Source organism: Aphelocoma coerulescens, chromosome 8, assembly GCF_041296385.1.
Source record: "Aphelocoma coerulescens isolate FSJ_1873_10779 chromosome 8, UR_Acoe_1.0, whole genome shotgun sequence".
Taxonomy (NCBI): Eukaryota; Metazoa; Chordata; class Aves; order Passeriformes; family Corvidae; genus Aphelocoma; species Aphelocoma coerulescens.
In genome coordinates, this window is record NC_091022.1 from 18978892 (window position 1) to 18988751 (window position 9860).

At 37.8% G+C, this 9860-nt stretch overlaps 1 protein-coding gene across 5 annotated transcripts in view; it reads right to left on the reverse strand.

Moving 5' to 3' along the window:
- Positions 1-9860, reverse strand: part of LOC138114000 (sterile alpha motif domain-containing protein 13) — a 51627-nt gene continuing 41767 nt past the window's right edge. For all 5 annotated transcript variants that reach the window (XM_069022995.1, XM_069022996.1, XM_069023000.1 and 2 more), the window contains 2 exons: positions 8662-8826; positions 1-6486 (listed from right to left, as the gene is read on the reverse strand). The gene's annotated coding sequence lies outside the window, so the exon portion shown is untranslated. The remainder of the gene's footprint in view (positions 6487-8661; positions 8827-9860) is intronic.

A 9860-nucleotide genomic window follows, 5' to 3' on the forward strand; every position in this document is an offset into this window, starting at 1 on the left:
AACCAAAGGGGAGGATATTAAAAATAAGGCATTTTATGTGGTATTCTTGCAAAAAACCTTGCAAATATATTATTTAAAAATTATGGAAATTCCATAGTCTGCTGCATATGAGTGTCCAGTTTTCAACTCATTAGAGTTTAAAAAAAAGACTTTACAGTTGCTTTATATATGGATGTCAACACAGTAGTAAACATGTAGTTATAACCAACATTATCATTTCTTCCCACAGGATTTATCGAGATGGCATAGCTGGCCATTATGTTAATCTGGACAGATCGGCCTGGCTAGTACTGGGTGTTTGATTTACTACAAGTGTGTCAGCACTTCTGGTTAGTTAGTAGACTATAACTACTAGATAGTGCATTAATTGTTTATTAGCTGACCAAAAAATAGTAAGATAATGGATGTTGCTAGAGTTTCAAGTGTCTAGTGTAGAAAACTGGAATACTTCCCTAAACAGAAATTCTATGGACAATATACTTGTATTTTGACACATTTAGACTTTTTGAGAAGTTTATCCAATAGTTACCCATGGCAAAGTACTGAAGAAACATCTACTGTTTCCAACCTGGTTTTTTTGCTGAATTCATTGTGCTGCTTCTGGAGATCCCTACTCTTTTCTAAAGAATTATCCTGTAAAAGGGAAGACAGTCAATGGCAACATTTCATCAGCCTTGTGGGTATGTAGAAAAACTTGTGTTTCCTGGGAGGTGGAGTTCTCTTTGTATAAAGTGATGCTTGTATCTTTCTGCTGGTGCAATTACACGTAGCTTGGGCTGCCTTAATAAAACACTCCTTCATGTATGGAAAATGAAAGAGTTTATCCAAGATTAGAGTATGACTCATTTCTAGGCAGATATTTTTCCAGAATATGCTACCTTGTGTTTTCCTTTTATTTATTAAATTCCTGTTATTTTATATTAAGGCATATTTGTGCAGTAGTGGAATAATTTTGCTGAAATAAATAGAACTTGGTACAGCCAATAATTTCCCTTCTTCTTCTGCATGCAGGTTGCCTACATACAAAGAATTTTCTCCTTGTTTGAAATTATTGCAACATAATTTGCAGGTGCTACTACAGAAATAAGGTAATTATTTTCTTACAAAGGAAAAGGTGTTAAGTGAAACTGTTGTTCCCTTCCCCTTGAAGATTGCTCTTAACTCCACAGTATCAACACATATTTAACGAGAATAAGAAAATATATTGCTTAAATATTCCTCTGTTTTAACACATTTCAGTGTCTAGCTATATTACACTTGGCTCTTAGTACATACTTTACATTTTAAATTGAGAAAAATAGTCAGGATCATTTTTTACTTGGCATTATTAATAAGTGAGAAGTATTTATAAATAGTTAGTGGCATATACTAGTTATTTTACAAATTTGTAAGATAATACTTGCGTAAGAAACAGAAGCTGTAAAGTGATACATGATAAGGAATTAGTCCACAGTGCTCCCAGAATCTTTAATAAGGTGAGCTAACTTGAACAATGTGCATTTTAGGATAGTTAACTGCAGGATAAGATTACTAGGAAAGAAAAATGTAATTTAGTTATCTGAGGGAGGGCTGCATCATGAAAAGTAGTGATACAGAAATGCAATTAAGAGCACACAGAAATGCCATCCTTATGAATAAATGTCAGGAGCACTGTAGCACTAGGGATTTTGTTGGTGGAACAGTAGGTCTTGCCCTGATACCAAGGCAAAACCTGAGAAACCAGTTAAGCAGAACTATGTGGGATCTAGAAACCCTTTTTACAGAAGAGACTTTAAAAGCTTAATCTCTTTAGCCCTTCAATGAATCAGGGAAGCACTAACTCACGTGGAATTACATGAATAAAGAGAATAACCACAGAAATCTTCAGTTTAGCAGACAAATCTTTTAAAAGATGTAATGTTTGAAAACTGAGTCAAGACATGTTTTTTATTAAAAAACAAAATCAAAACAAACAGAAAACCCCATAGATTAACTAAGCCCTGGGGAAAAAATTGATAGATAGACCTGTGAACTGTTCTTTTTCACATAAAATCTATAAACCAAGGTGGTGGATTTTTTTCCAAAGGATTTATCCCTTAACCTAATTGTCACCTGTACCATGCAGAAGGTCAGGCTGGAGACTTGTGGTGCTTTCTTCTGACCTGAAAACCTATGATGCTATGAAACCTCAAAATGAAATAAAGAAACCCCTTTCAAATATTTTATAAGAATTTTAGAATATCTTCCCTAATATTCATATGGTATGAGGTTAGACACTGCAATGAATGGACTTTTAAAATAATTTAACAGGCTACATTTTAGCTACATTACAGTTGGGGTTTTTTTCCTGTTTGTATTGCTATATTTTGAGGAATAGTCATTAGAATTGCAGTATCTCCTTTATTTAGGCTACCAAGCCCCTTTCCCTGATAAGATTTTCTTTCTTGGTTTATCAAATCTTTTAAGATTGATATTTCAGTGCTGGGTGTTCACCTCAGGATAACTTTCTGGAAAGCATACTCTGTATTTGGCAGTGATCATAAACAACATCAAAAGCAAAATTACTGAAGCTAATAAAAACAAATGCTAGTGCAAGAAGTAGTTCCAAAATGTTAGACAGGCTGGTGGGATAATATGAAGATTTACAAGATTTCTTTCTCTTTTATGTTAAAAACTCTCAGTAACTGTATTTTTTTCTTATGTGTTGATAAAATATGAGCATGCTTTTGGACACTTAAAAGTGCTAATCACAAAATAACAATGATAACAAGCAATGTAAGACATCTATCTTGTAACATATAATCCCAGTGTCAGATAAACTCTTCTTTTCCAGCATGCATATGTAGCTCTTATTACTGAAACTCAAGCTGCACATAATTACTGGTAACAGAAGAACACTGGCGTTTACCTCCCACACACACAGCTACACCTTGCCCTCCAGGAAATCCAGAGAGCTTCCTAAGAATTATTTCTAGCTGTGGCCTATATTTCAGCCTCTTTTGTATCATTTTACAGTGGAAGCTTGTCAGAGCCAATCCTGACTGGTGTGCAGGGTTTGACTGAACAAAGAAATGAAACTCATAGTGAAATCTGGTCTTACATTGGACCTTTTATCACAGGATCTCTTCTGCTTGGTTCAACAAGTTTGATGCTTTACCCAACACAGATTGATGCTGGAGACAATCTCTGTTCTCAGCAGTAGGAGTCAGAGGGCAGAATCAAAAGCATATTTCAGTAAAAGTTACTCTACAGATTGACAAGGAAGAATTAGCTAAAATAGTATTTCCTTTGTCTATATTTCCAAATCGATCATATTTTCCTCCTGTTTGGAGGAAAACAGGAGGAAAACTTATTTCCTAAGTTTGCATGGAATTATTATGAAAGAGAAGTCACAGTGTGGTTACCTTTGGCAGTAGAGAGTTAGGCTCAGTGGTTCAAGCCCTGGTTTTTTATTTCACCAGGTGACTTTTAGATATATCTGGAAAGAAATGACAGCATTCAATCTGATACCAGGATTGTATCTCTCAGCTGACATTGCATCTGGCTATTACCTCTGTCCTTTAGCCTCCCATGGAAATGTGCAGTACTGTTGTAGTGCCATTATGGGATTCAGGAGATTTCTCCTGCCCTCGGTCTCCTTCTACACCAATACCTTGTGTTTACCTCTGATACATCCCTTTGTACCTTACTCTTCTACAAAATTAGTGTGAAAGCATTTTTGCCTTATACGAATAAAGAAGCAGAATATATATTCTAGAAAGAACAAGGGGCCAGCAAATCTCATAGGGAATCCTCTGCTGGGAAGCAAAGTCACTGAAAAGGAATTGGAGACTATCAGATCACAATTGATCTCTACATGGTGACCAGAATAGGGAAAGTAACTCTTGATTGCCCAAGCAAGTAAATACTGAGAAAGGATAAAGAGGTTTATACTTCATCTGTATCTGGCACTGATGCAAGGAAAGGTGGAATGCTGTTTAGGATTTGGGTCCTAAATGCAAAAAGAGTGATGAAAAATTAGAAGGATTTCATAGAATAGAGATGAGACATCATTAAAGGATACTCTCCTTCTAATGTGGGGCTCAAGGAGTTCCACCTCTTTATCTTATCAAAGAGAAAGTTAATGGGGGCCCTTTATGTACCATTCTATGGTGTAAATATTCATTTAAAAATCCATGCCTTAGCTCTGGCAGACAAAGATTCAAGAGCTGCAATTTTAATTTATAGTTACCCATAATCAAGCATTGAGAGGGCTACCAAGAATTATGGTAAATTTTCTCTTGATATTTATATCAAAATACATGTGTCCCCCTTAAAATTATACAATCTAGTTTGGACAGGGATGAGTTCAGGAAAATCTCCTCTCCATTATGCCAGAAGTCAGACTAGAAGACCACACAAGTCACATCAGGCTTTCTAATCTGTTAATTAGATAGTTTATATAAATTCAGTTTAATGGGGTCTGTGTTTTTTAATAAACAGTATTTTTAATGTTTCATGTTTGACTGCAGCCTCACCTAATCTCAGCTGTTTCCTACTGTGTATGTGTGGTGGGACTTTGACATCCTACCAGCACCTCCACCTTCATCCTCAAGTGTTGCATCATTAGCTTGTTACACAACCTGCAGGGTTGATGTTGTTGATATGGTGCCAACCACAAAATCACTGAGAGATGGAGTGATGGCATTGCTGGAGATCCCCACAAAACTGCTTGAGATCCTGCACAGAAGCTATTTAACAGACCAAATTCTGTTGTACCTTTTATAAACCTTAAGTAGAATATACTGCTCAGATGATTGTACTCTCTTTACAGGTATTTGTTGAGTATTTTTAGCATGTTATTCCAGATATTTTTTTTTTTTTTTACAACTAAGTGTATAATCTTCCAGGTTTTTATCCAGGCTGAGGCTGATATTGAAAAAAAGTTTTGTTCTCACTTGTTCTTTCAGATGTACTTTGCTTGGTAGTCCTGGGAACAGCCTGTCACCCTGACAAGGATTAACCTCATCCATTGGACATGCTGCTGTTTCTCTGGGCACCTCTCCAGCTTTGCATGGAGAGCAGCCTGTCCTTAGCACAGCCTCATCAGGAAGCAGTCCATCCTTTGGGGGACACTACGGCTTCCCTTCCTTTGGGCTCAAGATCTTTCATTCCTTCAAGCCTGTTGGTGGACATTAAAAGAAGTACCTCTGCTGTTTCAGGCGAGATGTCAGTGCAGTGCCCTCACCTACTGGCTGAGTTTCTAGGTATTATTCTGCCTTGGGAAGAGGCAAGCAGTCCACAGCTCTGCAGCTCAAAACTCTTTGAAAAGTGCTGTCCCCTTCCTGTTTGCATTCATATTTTTTTTCCATTTTTCTCATTTCAAAAAGCAAGCTGCAGCAGATAACCCTCTTCACTGTTTTTTGTTGCACCATGTTTTGGTGCCTGCTAAGCTCCTGCTAGCTTCCTGAACCCTCTGGCCTTTAAATACTTCTTACTTTTCCAAGAATTTTTAACAGCCACTACCTAAAATGTCAATGCTACTGGATGTTCCAGTGTAGTCTCAAACCAAGCTTCCACCAACTGTGATTTGGAAAAGACATTGCATATGTCCATTACATATCCTCCACTAGCAGAGGACCGTATGCAGAAACCAAACTAGGTACTGAAGGTGAAAAGCATTTCATCAGGTTTTGAGAAAACCCTTGTAACTAAGCCTAGGTAAAGGCTTAGCATGAAGCCAGGATAATTTTGTGAATCTAATAATAGATTCAACTCAGAAAAATTGTTTAGAAGCAGAACTGTGTACCCACAGAAGGAAGGAAATGAACAGTTTGAGTCTGTTAATATTAAAGACTCTTTATCCCTCCACCCATAGGCATACATCTTATCTGTACCACTCCTACATATCCTAGATCAAATTTGAAAGCCATCATACTTCAGGGAGCTAAACACTTCTGAATGCTTTATTTCACAATACCAGAGATCTGCAGGTATAAGTTTCTCTTTATATATGGGGTGTTCATACACCCATGTACAAGACTTACTGGACACCTTTTCAGTATTAGGCTATCTGGGACAGGGTGCTATAGGAATCTGAAGTACTCCTTTTGGGAATATCCAAATCAGGAAATTCAAAGCACTAACAGATACAAGCCTGTATCAGCAGTGAAAGAAATGGCATGGGTGGTTTTCTTTAAGAACAAAAGCATGTATTCTAATTGAGAATATTGGCTAACTGCCTACATGTGAAATACTTTAAAGACTTGTGCCTTTGAATGTATTAGGTCCAATTTCCAAGGCTGTTGAGAATTTGCCAACTGCATAATTTTCAGCTGTAATTATGAAAGATTACTGTCAGAAAGGCTTTCATTCTTGAAGGCAAATCCTGAGAAGATACTGAAAAACCCAGACTCACCCTCAGTGTTTCTGATGAACCTTTTACAGTTTCTTCTGATGAAGTAATGCTGGTAAGATAATAGCTTTGCTAGAGAGCTTTTGAAAACTGGTCTCTCAAGCTTAGAAAATCTGTGTGAAGAAAGTAATAGTTATCATTCAAACTTGACGCCAGACTCTAATTATTACTTCAAACACAACACAACAACAGGATTTTTTTTAAAATCTCTTTGGTACACTGCAGTAGCCACACCTACATCCTTTCAAAGGAAACATATTTCTCTTCTCCTGAATACTTTGCACAAATATGTATTAATTTGTACAGTGCACTCATAAATTTGTTTAGAGTTTAGCTCTTCTAATTTTTACTCTGTTGATCTTATTGTAATGCTTTATGCAGTACTACATTTAAATTGAACTGGACTTACTTCAAATGCTGTAAGCCCTTGAAACTTCCCTTGCTTAGGAAAGACACCTTGTTTATGGTAGAAGTGGTAAGGGCCACAAAGCTGCTCAGTTTCACTTTGCCTTTACCACACTGGTCTAACTAAGCCAATCAGACCAGTTGTGCTCAACAGTGTTACATTTAGGAGTGTCACTTGATCCCACAAAGTGCTGGGCTCATATTCCCAGAGAAGATGGGGACCATGAAATACAGATTAGTTTCTTAGCTGAAATACAGTGTTTCACCTTTCCTGTACCATCTCTCTAGCTGACAGTCATTTCAGTAGGACTACCAAGCTAAACCTGCAGACTCAAATAGCATTATTATATGATTTTTCAAAGCAGCCAAACCACATGCTCCACTCCTCCTTTCTTAGACTGATTATATACATGCTGGTTGTTAACAATGAAGGTACTGAAAACCAGAGGAATTTAGCATCAAAGAAATACTACATTTTATTACAAAAAAGTATTGAAATCCCAAGTTCTCTCTACCTGCAGGGTCCTGAGCAATGCTCACTCTTTCAAAAAAACCCAACTGTATATTTTGACATACAATATGGGTCTGATTTGTAAAAAGCACAGGTTTTGAAATATTCTTATAGTTTTCCAGGAGAGGCATAGGATTCCTTGAGAAATTTAATGTGTGGAAAACATGCATGAACTTGTATTTTGTAGTCATATTTGTGACTTTATTAAAGGTTGTCCATGGAACCCTTTACACCCAGGGATGGAAAATCATTGCTGTGTAAAACACAGACATACAAACATATGTTAAACACAGCTCTTTTAAAGGGGCTTTTCTGAAAGTGCTTGCCATTGCTTTCCTGATATGGCTGCAATGGTCTGGGGGTGCAGACACCATAGGAAACATATGAAATATAATTTGAAATCAATGGAGAGGCCTTAGGGTACACACTGCCATGGAATGTTTTCCTACTGTTTTTTGGAATTGGGTTTATTTGAAAGAGTCTGTGTTGTCAGACTTATTTGGGTGACCAGTGAATAATGAAGGACAGAGGGGGACTTTTTCTCACAGAGCTAAAATAGGACTATGAGGAGCAAATAAACTCACTCATCAAGAGTTTAGCAACCTCTCCATGTTGTACATTATACAAATTTTCATCCAGTGACTTGATACTGTGTCATATTATGCATTCCCAGGAACGGAAGAAGCATAAGGAGTCATCCAAAGAGGAAAGAGAGGAAAATGAATTCTGCTCTTAGTACCTCTGTTCTTTTAATTTCTATTTTGCTGTATGGTGCCAGTACCAAAACAAGACCTGAAGAGATACCCAGGAATGAGTTCCCTCATCCCAGTTTTCCCACATTCCCAGCATTTAGCAGGCCGTGTGCACCTAAAATATGTTGTTAGTCTTCACAGGAGATCTTATATCTTCCTAGAGAAGAAACTATTCTTCATATCCACACCACTCATCTTCCTCAGTCTGAACAACACAAAGCAGGACTGAGGAGACAGAACTTTCATTCTGCCAGAGACAGGCTTTGAAAGAATATCTTAAGTTACTGAGATGTAAAAAATGTACCCGTAAAGGTGGGGATATCACTTCTTCCTGATTTGGGCACTGAGAGTACAGCCATGAACCATAAGAGACAAAAGGTTCATCTGTGCCCAGCTCCCACGTAGTCCTGCCTCAGAGAGCTTCTTCTGACAAGGCAGCTGCCCCAGCATGAGGCCTCTCTGAGGTCTGTCCTGACACCACCCTGGCAGTGCCAGGGTCAAGGTCATGGTCAGGCCAAGGTCATACAACTCCAGCTGGGGACATTTTTCATTGTGTTGGGACCACATTACCACCCTCAAACACAGTTTGTGTCAGAGACTATGGAAGGTTCAGATTTTACCCTTCAGGCTTCATGGGTCATTCCCGTGTCTTTGAAGTTCTGCTCCCACTGAAGATGAAGGCAAATTCCCGCTGATGTTAATGGGGTTAGGATGTGTCCTTGTCTCTGTTTTTTGCTGTTGTTTCCTTTGTTGCAGTAGACCTGTTCCTTTATTAAAGTTTTTGCCTGGGGGAAAAAGAAAAGCCACGTTGCTAAATAAATTATGAAATATTTACATTTGTGAAGCCAACCCCTCGTGCCTAGCTCCTCCTCTGATATTAAGATGACACTTTTTATAGAGCCACAGCTTCTCTACTGCCATTATTCCTCTGTGGGATCCAAGACCAGGAGGTGACAAAACAGCCACCATGAGCCAAGTGACAGTAAGTAATACCCAGGAATGATTGCTGATTTTGACTCAGTGCAGCGAGAAACTACTATATTAGACCAGTGGTGGTTTGTATAGTGCAGGAGAGCAAAGTAGGATCAGAGATGAAACTGAACATAAAATTGGGGAGGTTTCTAAACAAAGCTTGATTTTTAACCTGACAATAAAAGGCCATATGTTATACAAAATACCCATAATAATAATGATCCCAGGAGCAAAGTGTTAAATGCATCAGTTTGCTAATCCCCATGTATGTTCTTTTTACTTTCTTTTATATTTGCATTTACTTCTTTTTGCCTGCAGTACTCTCAATGCTACAAGAATGAATGCAGCTCACTTTAGTGTCACCAGCTGTAATGAAAGGATCTGCAGTTACTCTTGTGAATGTTTTGCATCCCTTGTTTTTATTGTATTTGTATATTGGCTTTAAACCTTAATAGTAGCTTCCTTCTTTTTAAAAAAAATCGTTTAGCATGTTGTTCAAATATGTATGGTTCAAACTGGTTAGCCTAGCTTATGAATTTCTCCCTCCTACTGTTACCTGTTTAATGCATTTGAGTTTACTTTACTCCACCTCTAGTAGGTTTGGAAACAGAAAGGTAATGACTTTCTCACGTGTTGGTTTGTGCTATGTTTTTTTACCACTTGGCTAAGTCACTTCAGTTTATGCCTTTTGCTTTTATCTCTGTGGTGTAGCCTGTGGAGACTGTATCTGTAAAATGGGTAAATGTTAGGTTGCTATCATAGTAAATGAAACATGCTGTTAACTGGATTTTTGCACAGCTAACTCCAAAAGTTTCTCTGTCACTACCTCCAAGGTCTCTGACCCCCT